Source organism: Antechinus flavipes, chromosome 3 (genome assembly GCF_016432865.1).
Source record: "Antechinus flavipes isolate AdamAnt ecotype Samford, QLD, Australia chromosome 3, AdamAnt_v2, whole genome shotgun sequence".
Taxonomy (NCBI): domain Eukaryota; kingdom Metazoa; phylum Chordata; class Mammalia; order Dasyuromorphia; family Dasyuridae; genus Antechinus; species Antechinus flavipes.
The window spans coordinates 226,678,464-226,693,744 of record NC_067400.1 but is presented as its reverse complement, the minus strand read 5'-3'; positions in this window follow the sequence as shown (position 1 = coordinate 226,693,744).

The window sequence follows — 15,281 nt, the reverse complement described above, 5'->3', positions numbered from 1 at the left end:
TAAGTTCCAACAGTAAGTACTAAATACTATTTGCTGGGGGTTTATAAACAAGTAGAAAATATACCTACTGCTCAGAAAAATCTATCTCTCATTCTATTTAAAGAATTTACATTATACTAACAACTTAATCTAAGACAGGCAAGATCATGGGAAATTAGCCCATTTTTATTCCCAATTTTAGCATCAATGTCACATGGCAAAATGAACAGTTTCCATTAAATGGTTGAATGTTCCATACTTAGTACCTAAAAGACAACAGAATGAAAGAAACAAATATCTAAATTTATATTCTTGACGGAGACTTTTTGGACTGAGGCAAAGCCCCATTTGTACACCTAAAAAGACAAAAAGACAAACAATAAATTTGCAGACAGCTCCTAGTAGACTCTTGGTATCATAGTAACCTATCTCAACTTTAGACTATAAACTCCATTGAAAGGAAAACTTGAGTTGGGGACTTTCATCATTTTTTCTCTTCAAATGAACATTTAGAATAATAGAAGAGAAACTTTTTAAAACTTTGCTATGTGCCTATGTGCCTATGAAAAAAATTCTGAGAGGGAGTTTGCTAAATGATGTTGGAGTAGATGTTGGTAGTTTTTCAAACACTAAGTTCACTGGTCTTGTGGAAAGTCAGCATTTGCCTTACAGATGATATGAGTGTAATTGTCTTCATTGCCAGAATTGAATTTCAGTAGGAAATCTACAAATAATATTCTGGGATGACAGACAGATGGGATTCATAGGTATATTTTTTTGTTTTTTTTTTGTTTTAGATTTGAAGATAGTAAAAATGAAAGAAACAAGCTTTTATTAAGTGCCTCCTATGTGACTAAGCTCTACAAATATTACCTCATTTGATCTTCACAATAATCTCAGGAGGTCGGTGCTATTATTATCTCCATTTTACAATTAAGGAAACAGAGGCAGACAGGAGTTAGGCAATTTACCCAGGGTCAGACAGTCAGTAAGCATTTGAGACTAGATTAGAATTCAATTCTTTCTGACTCAATATTAATGCTCTATTCATAGCACCTTCCAGCTGCCTCTAGTAAATGAGCAGGAAGTCCTGAACTAATAAATCCCATAAATTAATGGAATTAACCTTTTAAAAAATAATAATAATAGAGGAAAATGGCAAAGACTCTAGGTGTATAGGATAGGTAAAGATTTACTTGAATTTTGAATATACATATACAATACATTTATACTCTCTATACTCTAATATATTACTTCTGTGTTCCAGTAAGAACATAGAAGCATAAATGTTATTAGTCTTAATTTTTCATGACTTCACCTACTATAAAATATTAAGAAGTTAGTTAACTTTGTAATGTGTTACTTTTGAAAAGTGTGAAACAAAATGGATGTAGAGAATCCTGGGGAAATTAGATAAAATGATGCAGAGTGATATGAACAGAGCCAGGCAGGATAACTCATATAACAACAGTAGCATGATAAAGAAAAACAATTTCAAAAAATTAAAGACTTTTTGTCAGTGAAATAAGTAATCAATACTACAGAGGATGATGAAAGATAATGATGAAGCATTCTATCTCTTACTCTTGGGAGAATGGTTATGGACTTGAGGTATAGAATGAGAAATCTATTTTTGGACACAGAAAATTGCAAATCTGTTTTTCTTGACTATTTACATGTTAAAACAATTGCATTTTCATTTCATTTTTTAGTGGGACAAATTGTAGCTGAAAAGAAAGAGTAGGAAAGGGAGGGATAAACTGTTTGAAGGACATTTAAAATATATAGAACAAAGAACAATTCAGAGGGAAATTAAGGCAAACAGCATAGGTTTGAAAGTAGCATCTTCAATTTTAAGTATCAGCTATGTGTTCCACTGTCATGGGTGCTGGTGAGACAATGTCAGAAGTGTAATTTTTTCTATGCTAAAGGAGTTTACATTCTATTAGGAGGAAAAATGTCCTGGTAGATACTTTGTTTCTGCTCTTTTGTCCCAGGTGATTGCTTTTGAGACAGTGAGGTAATGGGGTGCTCCAGGTTTTCTGATACTTACATTCTATCGAGGGAAATAAAATATGGTTGCATACAAAATATTTACAGCAGAAATAAAAAGTAATTTCAAGTTAGATACTTGTATCTGGTTGATCAGAAAAGGTCTCACACAGAAAGAAGCACAGGAGATGAACTTTGAATGGAGTCACGGATTCTAATAGAGTTATGGAGTATATAGCTTATATATGGCAGAAAACTAAAAAATGGAATCATATACACAATAAGTAGCACATTTTTGGGATCAAGGTATCAAAAGCCTGAAAAAGGAAGATGGAGACAATTTTTAAAGAGTTTTAAATGCCAAAAAGAATTGAATGTCTATGCAATTACATAGCTAGTTGAATAAGGTCCTTATATAGTCATGAGAGCTGATATAGATGAATAATGAGCTGGCTCAGGAACTGAATAAAACTAGATCCCTATTAGTGTCAATAATGAATCCCCTGAGGTGGTCTCATGTACTTGAATTGATACTATTCAAAGTTATAATTATGTTAAAAAATGGTAATTGGTTCCAGCCTAATGTAAATATGCAGTGCTAATTCAAATAATACCACCACTTCAGGGGATTCATTATTCCCACTAATCAGTATCTAACCATAGAAATAAGATAATGGGATAGATTGCATTTGGGAAATTCTGGTCAGATGTGATGTCCCACACCTGTAGTTCCTATTAGTAGGAAGGCTGAGACTGGTGAAATGACTTAATCTGGCAGTTCTGAACTACAATAGGGCTAAAAACCAATTGAGTGTTCAACACCAATATGGGAAGACCAAGGGGATGGTAGAGATGGGGAAAGAAACCAGGGTACTAATCAGTATGCCAAAGTTTCTATGCTAATCAATGATTGGATCAGCTCATGAGCAATAACTGTACTTCCAGTCTGGGCATTGTAGTAAGACCCATTTCAAAAACAAATATACAAAAAAACAATTGTGCAGAGATTTTTGTTGTTTTGCTTTGCTTTGTTTTAACAATGGCACTCAGTTTTATTGCAATGACTGTTCTGTGTCCAAGATGATAAAATATTTCTCTGTTCTATTTTTATGTTTATATCAAGAACGTGAGAAAAAATTGACTCAATCTGCATTCAGAGTTTATCTGTTCTCTCTCTGGAGGGAAATAACATTTTTCAAAATAAATCCTTTGGAATTATTATAGTTTAGGGGAAGATTCTGGGAATACCCCTCGGGGGAGGTAGGTTGGTAAGTTTCAAGCTCTCCTAATTTCCCCCATAAATAGAACAAATTTGTACCTCAGAGCAAACATGAAAAACCAAGAAGACTTGGGGCAGAACTGGGGTGCTTCTGATACAAAACTACAAGATCTAAAGAAAGACCCTGGGTAAAAATTAGCCCATCTGAAGTGCAAACACCTCTGGGCTAGCTTGGCAGAACCATCAGGTGGAGACCCTGGAGCTAGCAGGTGGTAGCTGGAGCCTCAGAAGGAACCACAAAGACTTTCACTTCCTAGACTCTTTATCAACTGAGATTTGAGTCTAGGAAGACATAGTGAACCTCAGCTGATTGGGAACACCAGGCCTAGTTGTGCTGCTGTGATGTGCCCTGGGCAAAAGGGAACCAGCATCAGGTGAGTGCAGAAGCAGGGGGATAGGTGCATTCCTAGCTTTAGGCTCTTTCAGGAGCGTGGAGTTTTTGGTTTGGGCTTCCTGGTCAGAATAGAGAGTTCAAGGGAAGCTTGAGCCACCATTCCCCCACCCCACAATTAAAGGGGCTTACATTAATACCTCTTATTTTAAAAAATGAACTTACAAAGAAGAACCCCACCATTGAAACATATTATGGGAATAGGGAAGACAGGCACTAATCTTCTGAGGAAGATACCTTAATAAAAAAAAAAAAAAAAAAAAAAAAAAAAACTGCTACTCCAAAGAGTAATATTAAATGGCTCCCTACCCAGAGAGAATTTATAGAAGAACTCAAAAAATAATTCGAAAATCAAATGAGAGATTCTGAGGAAAAACGAAAGAAAAAAAAATTAAAACAATCCAAGAAAAACAAGGTAATGGTGCGGGGGGAGGGGAGGTTAACCAATTAGAAAAGGAAGTATAGAGTCTCAAAGTTGAAAATAAATCTTTCATGTATTCTGATGGAAGTGGATCTCTTCGATAAAGAGAGCCTTAATTGATCAAAGATGGACAGAAACAGCTACACCCAGAGAAAGAACACTGGGAGATGAATATAAACTGCTTGCATTTTTGTGTTTCTTCCCGGGTTATTTATACCCTCTGAATTCAATTCTCCCTATGCAACAAGAAAACTGTTCGGTTCTGCACACATATATTGTATCTAGGATATACTGTAACCCATTCAACATGTAAAGGACTGCTTGCCATCTGGGGGAAGGGGTGGAGGGAGGGAGGGGAAAAATTGGAACAGAAGTGAATGCAAGGGATAATGCTGTAAAAATTACCCTGGCATGCGTTCTATCAATAAAAAGTTATTTAAAAAAAAAAGAGAAAATAAATCTTTCAAGATTAGAATCTGTCAAAGGGAAGCCGGTGAAGCTATGGGAAACCAAGAACTAATGAAACAGATTATAAAGAATGAGAAAATAGAGCAGAACGTGAAACAACTCATAAGAAAAACAACAGATCAGGAAAACAGGTCAGAAAGAGATAAGATAATTTAACTGCCAGAAAGTTGTGACTAAAAAGAGAATCTTGACACAACAAAACAGGAAATAAGCCTTAAAAAATTGTCCTGGAGTGATAATGAAGAGGGAGGGAAACTTTTCCCTTCAAAATTAAATTGTGTCCCTTTTTGATCTGAGAGATCAGGGTCTCCCAGGCTCCAAGGAGTCTACATAGAGGGTCCATCCTCCCAGGATGAGAGAAGCAACACTATTCAAGGGCAAGTCAACTCCTATTGATCTTTTTAAATTCTAAATTCTCATTGAGAAATTCTGGTCTGATCAACTCAGGCTATCCCAGACCCCCACCAAGAGCTATCCATATAACAGGTTTCCTTAAACTCACTTCTTCCAGAGGCCCAAGCAGTTTGCTAGGACCCTGCCTGCTGAGAAGACATTCTCTTCTCAGTGCTAGATTCCATTTCCCTAATAGGACTTTACCACTATAGAAATCAGTCTCTTAGCAAACTTGTTTCTATCCAACAATAAACTTTCATTTTTGCCAATTAATATTTCTGGATTAAGTGAATTCTTTCACTTTGAATCTGTGGGCCAACCAAAAGGGGATTTTTAACAACTCTTTTATTGCCACTAACCTCATCATCACCAGGAATTGAGGGGATACAAACCTCATCTGAACATTAAGGGAAAGTGTGATGACAGCATTAGCACCCCAGACACCCCAGAATCAGCCGGAGTCAGGATAAGCAAAAGTCCTTAGTCTTTATTTTTGGTCTTTAGGGGTAGAAGTGAAGGGGATGGAAGAGAATCTCCTCAACCTCCTTCTTCCTCATCCACCACAAAAAGTGACTCTGCCTTGTCTTACTCCACCCCCTAGTCCCTCCTACAATCCTCTGTATACACCAATCATTGAGCCAGCACACGATAATGGGAAGGACCATTTTCCAAGCATATGACTGACCTCAGTGCAACAATTCAAGAGTTTCAGCCCTCTACATCTCCCACTTTCTTTTATTTTAAACACAGGTGGTCACACCATCCCTGACTTCTCAGGGAAGTGAGAGCCCCAAAAGGAGTTGATCACGCCCTCCCCCCCCCCCACTCGACTTCTCAGGAAGGGAAGTGAAAGCACTAAAAAGGAGATGATCACACCTTCCCTGACATCTCAGGAAGGGAGATGAAAAGCACCAAAGGGAAGTGAGGATTGCTAGTGGCTTTCTGGGCTGAAGGGTCTTATTAGAAACAGGTATGCACAAACCCATCAGCATGGGAGGTATTATACAAGCACATAGTAATAACACATAGGTTATTAGTGATGATTCTCCCCACAACCAGTGCAGGCTCAGTGTGGTGCAACAAACATGAATTGTACATGCAAGTAGTGATATAAAAAAACAATATAAATCAATATGGTATTATAAGAGATTTCCAGAAGTCTTAGAAGGAGGCTATGTAAACAACAGTTACACATACGCTTCTTCAGCAGCCAAGAAATAGCCCAAAACCAAACTATTGTCCATTGCTTCACATGTCAGGGAATCCAATGATCCCCACAAGTTTTTGAAGTCCTGCAACAATCTTTTTATGTGTTAGGGAATCCAATGATTCCGGTAGATTCTGAAGTCCTACAACAGTCTTATCATTTCTCAAAAAATCCAATGATTCCTGAGGGTTTTGAAGTCCTACAACAGTCTTATCATGTCTCAAAGAATTCAATGATTCCTGAGGGTTTTGAAGTCCAATGATTTTCTATGTCCATAAGTCAAACACGATAACTGCCATGCTCATTCAGTGGTGGGCACAGTCAGCAATGGAACCACCCAATGTTTCTTGGGTCTTCTCCTTCATTTCAAGGGTCTGCTCCATCTCTCTCCCCTGGACAAGGCGAATATGACTTGTTGGCACCCATCTGATTCCTTCTCCATCTGTGGAGATATAAGCAAACCCTCTCCCCCAAGCAATTAACCTATCTGGTCTCTTCCATTCACCACTTTCTAGGTTTCTCCACATCATCTGGAGATTATCTAAAGATAGTGGAGCTCGTCGCACTGGACACTGCCCTTCCAGTGGGTTATAAAGCCTGTTTGCTGGAGCTAGTGCATCTTTGTCAAAAATCAAGAAATTAATAGTATAAAGAGCTAGATTTAGAGTTCTCTAGGATTACTTGTGGCTCCCCCTTTCTTTTGTTTTTGGAGGAGCATCTTAATGTCTCTGTTTTTCCTCTCTACTATTGCCTGTCCTTGAGGATTAAAGGATATGCCAGTGCTGTGTAAAATCTTATACTTTTGTGCACAAAAGTATGCAAAATGTTTAGACATATATGTAGGTCCATTGTCTGTTTTTATGGCTTGTGGCACACCCAAATTGTAAATGCTTGTATAAGGAATTCAGTGACCCTTCAGGCTGTCTCTTTTGCTGATGGTATTGCAAAAGTGAATCCTGAAAAAGTGTCTACCACAACATGGATAAAAGACAGACGACCAAAAGATTTATAATGGGTCACATCCATTTGCCAAATTTCACTGGGTCTCAAAACATTAGGGTTTTTCCCTGGAGGCCGTGTAGCAGCATGGAAAGGAAGACAAGATATACAGGCTTTTACTATGCTCCTTGCTTCCTCTCTTCTTATTCCAAATTGCAAATGTAAAGCTCAAGCAGCCTATGATATTTGAAATGAGATTTTTGGGCTTCTTGAAATAAAGGAGAATTGGCCAGCATATTTAAAAGGCTATCTGCCTTTGAATTACCATCAAAAATAGGACCTGGAAGTCCATTATGAAAGTGGACATGTGATGCTAAGTGAAATAAGCAGAACCAAGATATTATTATATAACTCAACAATGATACTGTATGAGGATGTATTCTGATGGAAGTGGATTTCTTCGACAAAGAGAAGATCTAACTCAGTTTCAATTGATCAAGGATGAACAGAAACAGCTACACCCAAAGAAAGAACACTGGGAAATGAATGTAAACTGTTTGAATTTTTGTTTTTCTTCCCGGGTTATTGTTTACCTTCTGAAACCAATTCTTCCTGGGCAACAAGAGAACTTCGGTGCTGCATACATATATTATATCTAGGATATACGGTGACATATTCAACATGTATAGGACTGCTTGCCATCTGGGGGTGGGGGTGAAGGGAGGGAGGGAAAAAGTCGGAACAGAAGTGAGTACAAGGGATAATGTTGTAAAAAAAAATTACCCAGGCATGGGTTCTGTCAATAAAAAGTTATAATAAAAAAAAAAAGAAAGAAAAAAAGAAAGAAAGGGTTTTGCAAGAAAAAAAAAAAGAATAACAACTTCAACAATAAAAAAAGAAAGAAAGAAAGAAAGTGGACATGCAAGATATAAATCTTACCCGGATGCTCTCCCACTTGCTCTTGAAGTTTCTTAAAGAGCTGATGTATATTAGAGGCTACAAATTGTATTTGGGCTGTGGTAATTTTTTGTACCACACCTACTGAATAGGCTGAACCAGATATTATATTTATATCTCCTGAATAATAAGTAAGAGCTAGAATGATTGCATATAATTCATTCTACTGAGTGAACTGAAAAGGAGTTCTGACTACTCTCTTTATAGTTAAGTCACAAGAGTATACAGTGCAAATATTATGTTTGGATACATCCGTAAAGATAGTTGGTCCTTTAAGAGGAACTTTAGCAACCTTCTCTTCAAGAATCCATAGCCAATTATGTAATAATCTGGTTTTCTTTAATAAAGACCCATGTGTAAAATTTGGAGCCATGGCTAATAAAATTTGTCACTCTGGGATGGTTTCACAGCATACATTAATTTGTGCATTAGTATAAAAGGTGCATATCTTATCAGGTCTTACTTATCCTAGAGAACCTTTAATAAAATTCTAGCCACAAGCACTGGGTAAGGAGTAAGGCTTTGTTCTGGTTGTCCCAAGAGGTTCAACCACTCTATCACAGTCTCTTTGATGAAGGACTGCTGTGGGTGTCTCTTGTGTAGCAAAACCCGATATTTCCTAAGTTTTTTGAGTGACTCTTTCAACCACATTGGATAAAGCCAGTTCAACTTCTCTCAAAGCCTATTGAGCTTCTTTTGTAAACTGGCATTATGAGTTTAAAGCTCTGTGTCCCCTTAAAATGTCATATAATGGTTGTAATTGATAAGTAGTCAAACCTAATACTGGACACATCCATTGGATATCTCCTATCAATTTCTGAAAGTCATTTAAGTTGTTTAGCTTCTCTGTTCTTAAGGAAAGTTTTTGTACTGTGAGCACCTTAGGATATACTTCATATCCTAAATATTGAAAAGGGTCTTTGTCTTTGAATGTTTTCTGGAGCTATGTGCAATTTGTAGTATCTTAGTGTTTCCATGGTCTTTTGTAGACATGCTTCTAACATTTGTTCCTCAGGTGCACATCCCAATATATCATCCATATAATGTAATAACATAACTTTTGGAAATGATTTTCTTACTGGAGTAAGAGCAGCAGCAACATACATTTGACACCAAGTAGGGCTGTTTTTCATTCCCTGTGGCAAAACTGTCCATTCATATCTTTTATAAGGCTCAGCTAAGTTAACAATGGGCACTGAAAAGGCAAATCTCTTCATATCATCCTTATCTAGAGGGATAGAATAGAAACAATCCTTAATGTCTATAACCCAAAGAGGCCATTCTCTAAACAATTGAGTAGGAGATGGAAGCCCAGGATGAAGAGTTCCCATAGTTTCCATCAGTTCATTTACCTTTCATAAATGAGTCAACATCCTCCATTTTCCAGATTTCTTTCTTACAACAAATACTGGGGAATTCCAAGGACTTGGAGAAGATTGTAAGTGTCCTTAGTCAAGTTGCTCCTGTACTATGTCTAATAAGGCCTGAATTTTATTGCTACCTAAGGTCCACTGTTCTATCCACACTGGTGTATCAGTTTTTCATTGGATAGGAACAGGTAAAAGTGTTGGCAAGCCTTCAACAGCAGCTCTGCCTAAAAAACTGAGGTACTCATTTTTAATCCTAATTGTTGTAAAATGTCTCTTCCCCACAGATTGATAGGAATTTTTTCAACTATAAAAGGAGTAAAAACTCCTGTTTCATCTTCAAAAGTCCATCTCAAAGGGGTAGCATTAACTTCAGCTGCTATTGATCCCCCTATGCCAGACATGTAGGTGTCTGCCTTAATCTTTGGCCAGTGACTAGGCCAGTTGGCACCTCTAATGACTGTACGATCTGCACCTGTGTCTACAAATCCTTCTAATAGTTTGCTATTTATATAGATAGTGAGTATAAGTCACTCAGCTGTCACAGCTGCTGTTTAGTATATTCCTGGATTTTGTTGCTTGGAGTCAGAATCTGGGCGACTATCACCAGATTTCTTATTAGGAGTCTGTATCAGTAAACCTAATGCTTCTACTTCTCCTGGGTGATAAGTCACACATTGTCTACCTGTATTAGTGACTGGGATATTATCTACACATTCCCCATTTTCCCACATCAGTGTATGGATGGACACTTTTTTGTAAGTGCTCTCAGGAGGTGAAATGGTCAAACCTATTGTGCCTGAAAGTAAGGGATCCATAGGCTGGAGAGGAATAGATTTCACCTCTCCAGGGGAAATCTGAGTTGTCCCAGCTGCATACAATTCTATTCTCCCCAATTGTAATCCCTTTTTCCCATCAGTTTGCTTCCTGGCTTGTTGATTGTATAATCCCCTTCTCCCATCATATGGCTTCCTGGCTGATTGGTCATGTCTGGGTACTGGACTTATGGGCACACTCTGGGTGTAGCATCAGCTACCATTGTGCCCCAAGTATTTTTTGTCTTGGGCCCTGGGGCTGGGCCCCTCATCCCGTTTCCCTGAATCAGTCTACATTCTGATGTCCAATGGAAGCCTCTGTTGCATTTTGGACATGGGGTATTGGGTCTTGTTCTCCCACCCTGTTTTCTCATTCTGTCTCTATGCCAACATTGAATTTTCAGATGCCCTACTTTACCACATTGAAAGCATTGACGACTCTCTCTGGAAATCCCTTGCCAAAAGAGACCCTGTCTTCCCATGTTTGGATTTTGGGAAGTCTGCGTGATAGCCTGGCTATAAAAGGCATTTGTGCCCACTGTGGCATAGCATCTTTTGATCTCCTCTAAAGGAGCATCTTTGCGTATTCCTAGTATAATTCTTCTGCAAATCTTATTAGCATTTTCTTTAGCAAGTTGTCTTATCATAATGTCTGTTACTGCATTTTCACCATTAGTTCGTATGACAGCAGTCTGCAGACGTCCCACCAAATCAGCAAAGGGTTCATTTGGCCCTTGTGTTATTTTTGTGAAGGCTTCACCCTTATCATTTTTATTGGGAAGAGAAGTCCATGCTTTGATAGCAGCAGTAGCAATTTGCCCATAAGCTGCTAAGGGGTAATTAATCTGTACTGAAATTTCTGCATAAAAACCTACATCTGTTAGTTGGTCACAGGTGATTGGAGGATTAAGTCCACTATGACTATTTTGTTGGGCTTGTATCCTACAGAGCTCACCATATTCAGAAAGCCACAACAAGTTTTGTCCAGGTTCTAAGCATGTCCTTGCTATAGATTTCCAGTCTCTAGGGGTTAAGATTTCATAAGCCAAATTCTGTAATAACATCTTAACATAAGCTGATGTTAAACATAACACCTGAGGAACAAATGTTAGAAGCATGTCTATAAAAGACCATGGAAACACTAAGATATTACATATTGCACATAGCTCCAGAAAAAATTCAAAGACATGTTTCTTTTCAATATTTAGGATATGAAGCATATCCTAAGGTGCTCACAGTACAAAAACTTTCCTTAACATAAAAAGTACAAGCCTTTTTCAAGTCTTTGAGGATTTCTATATCAAAAGGAGCATATCTTCTACTTTCTTGACCTGAAGAGTCAAACTGTTGAATCACAGGATATATTTCCAGTTGTAAATCACCTAAAATCTGCCCTTCTTTGGTGGCTTTAAGTACTACCATTTGTAATCTAGTCATAGGAGGGGGTAAGTTTTTTGGGGGAGGTGCTGGTGTCACTGCCTCTCCCACTATTCCTCCTGCCTCTATCCCTGAAGATGAAATTGCTGGGGGCGTGTCAAGAAGCACTTCTGTTTTAGGCAGGGTTGAAGCTGCTTTGTGAGAGGGAAAATCACCACGTCCTTCATCACACCCTTCACCACGCCCTTCATCCTCACTTAATTCCCCATGCCCTCTGGTGATATCACTTTTAATCCTTCCTTTGTCCTCCTCATTTTCCTCACACTTCCTCATCTGGCCATTCTTAGAATTTTTCTTTTTTCTATAACTTGCAGGATTCTTTAAGGCCAATTGTATTATGTTGTATGTATAGAATGTTTCCTTGGAAATTGAACGAGGACCTTTATCATTGTAGTATTTGCATAATTGCTGTCCTAGTAGCTTCCAATTATCTACCCCTCTCTACTCTTCCTTTAAGAACCAAGGGGCTCTGCGTTCTAATGTACTCAAGAGTCTAGCAATCTGCAACCAAGTTTCAATTAAGCTTTGTCACTTGATCAACTTAAATATGCTTTCTATAGCATCCCCTCAAGGTGGATGTGGGCTTGGGGCTGGGGCTGGGGCTGGAGCTAGGGGAGAATCTTTTCCGAATATCTGCCCCATTTCAGCTAGAAAAGGCTACTAGTTTAGCCCTTAACAAAGTAAGTTCTTGTTTGTCTATTTAAATACTCACCCTATTTCCTAGTCACCAAAGACTTCTTCAGTGAAGTTAGGGTCCTCAGGCCCCACGCTTGGGTGCCAAATGTGGCTAGCACCCCAGACGCCCCAGAATCAGCCGGAGTCAGAATAAGCAAAAGTCCTTAGTCTTTATTCTTGGTCTTTAGGGGTAGAAGTGAAGGAGATGGAAGAGAATCTCCGTAACCTCCTTCTTCCTGATCTACCTCAAAAAATGACTCTGGCTCGTCTTACTCCACCCCCCTAGTCCCTCCTACAATCTTCTGTATACACCAATTATCAAGCTAGCACAGAATAGTGGGAAGGACTATTTTCCAAGCATATGCCCATAGAGTATTGTCCAATCAGTAATTTGCCCTAAGTGCTTGAACCAACCTCAGTGCAACGACTCAAGAGTTTCAGCCCTCTACAGGAAAGTACAAATAGAAAAAAATCCACCAATCACCATCTTAAAGAGATCCTTTCTGGGAAACACATAAGAGTATCATAACCAAATTTTGAAACCCCCAGATCAAAGAGAAAATTTTGCAAGAAACAAGAAAAAAAATTCAAATACACTGCAGCTACAATTCTAACAATAAGTACAAGACTTATCAGCAGCTACCACAAAAGACTGCAGGTCTTGGAATCATAATTACAGACAAGCAAAATATCATATTCAACAAAATTACCTATAATTTTCAATGAGAAAAAATAGGCATTGCAGATTTTCAGAACTTTCTATCAACCAAACCCAAACTTAAAATAAATTTTAAACTAGTAAATATCAAAGAAAAATTTTAAGGATTCTCAATATGGACAAATTGTTTAATATGGGGAAAAAGTTTATGTATGTTCTTCATGGGAAATATATACTGTATGTTTAAGATTTACATCAACAATAGGGTAAATGCAAAAGAAAGATTGGCTGAGTAAACCATATTATACAAATGAGGTATATAGAGGATGGAGGTAGAGTATGAATTCTAGTTCAGGCCAGAATTTCAAGGAAGGCTGTATCTAGAAGAACATGCTCAATCATCATCTAAACACAGCTCTCCATGATACTAAGAATCTGATGTATCTGTGGGCTTCATGACAGAGAAAAACAAGAAATAGGCTAATAGTATGTGTTCAGTAGAAGGAACCAGAACTATAACTTCCATAGCTATTTATACACTAGCTGTTGTGATTCTGCTCTATAAAAGTCTTTTCCTTCCAACTAATAAATGGATTGCTCACTTGCATCCCATCTGACCCATCAGGCTGACACCAAGGTAAGACCTGACAGAGGTGCAGAAGAAGAATAGATACAGCAGCTTTAAGGAGGGTTCATAGATCTGAAAACCTACTCACATGGGGAATGTGTTTAATAGGTATGTGTGTGTGTGTTTGTATATGTGTGTGTGTGTGTGTGTGTGTGTGTGTGTATAAAATGAAGGGTAGAGCATCCTCTAAAATCTCTAAAGAAGAGGGGAGGGATAGTTGGATAGGGAAGCAAAAGGTGAGAGAAAACAGAGGGATCCCTGGGTGGGGAGAAATTAAATAATAGTAAACTAAGTTATGGAGCGGAATTTAATGAGTCAGTAGGGATAGGAAAGACATGTGTATGTGGGCTATGTGTGTGGGTCTGAGAATCTGTGTATGTATGTATATATCTACATATCCACACATACACATAAACTGTAACTTGCTTATGGGTGGGGAGGGGATGAAAGGAAGATATGTGTCTCTGTGTGTGTGCATGTATATATCTACATATGTGTGCGTGTATATATATATCTTTTCTTAACTATAGCCTACTTAAGGGTTGGGAGGAGGATGAAATGGGGGGGGAGAATAAAGTAAATAAGGTGTGCAGCAAAGAACAAAAGAACAATTTACAGAGAAATAAAGAAAAGCCAGATATTCATGAATATAATTTCTTCTACTAATATATATACTTTCTTAAATTGGCAGTGTTGTTATATATTTTGAATTCTCCCTGATATTTTGCTGGACACAAGATAATATTCTCTTTTATTTTGTTTCATTTTGTTTTGTATTGCTTTTCTGTTTTTCTTTTTGCTCATTCTGTTTCTTCAAATTAAATAAATTTTGAAAAAAATAAAAAAAGAATTTAAAAAAAGAATTATTGTAGTTTATTATATTGATCAGATTGATTAAGTTTTTAATGTTTAATTCAACCTTGCTATTACTGTGTATATAATGTTTTTCTAGTTGTGCTCACTTCAGTTTGTGTCAGTTCATATATTTTTTCCTAGGTTTGTTTGTTAGATTGTTTTTTGAAACTATTCCTTTGTCATTTCTTAAAGCACAATGGTATGCCATCACACATATTCCACAATTTGTTAAGCCATTTCTCAATTGATAAACATTTTATTTTCTGATTTCTTATCTTCACAGGAAAGAAAAATTGCCATAAATCTTTTGTATATATAGATCTTTTTCTTTGATTTCTTTGGGATAAAGACCCAGTCATGATATTGCTTTATTAAAGGAGTTGTACAATGTTGTAGCTTTTTTGAAAAACTCTAAGGAGCTTCCTACTCTGAGTCTTATGATCCCAAGCTGATCTCCAACACTTAAACCCTTCATTTTAACACAAATATTTTCTTAGTGATGTTATTCATTACAAATATTAGAATATCACAATCCCCAAAGAATTAAAGTTGTGGATGACCTTAAGGGAAATGTAGGGACATATAGTTGGTGCAAATAGACTAACAATATATTTCCAACAATAAGCAAAGTATAAAAAGTTTTCTAAGGTATATCATCCAATAAATATATAATAAGAAAAGGCACAGGCCAATCCTAGTGAATGCAAAAGATAACAGATGAATAGCCTGGATGCTTTACTAGTACACAAGAAATGAAAGAAAGATTTTTTTTCCATCAACTAGGAAGCACCTAGAAAACTGGAAGTGTGTCTTTTGTAAG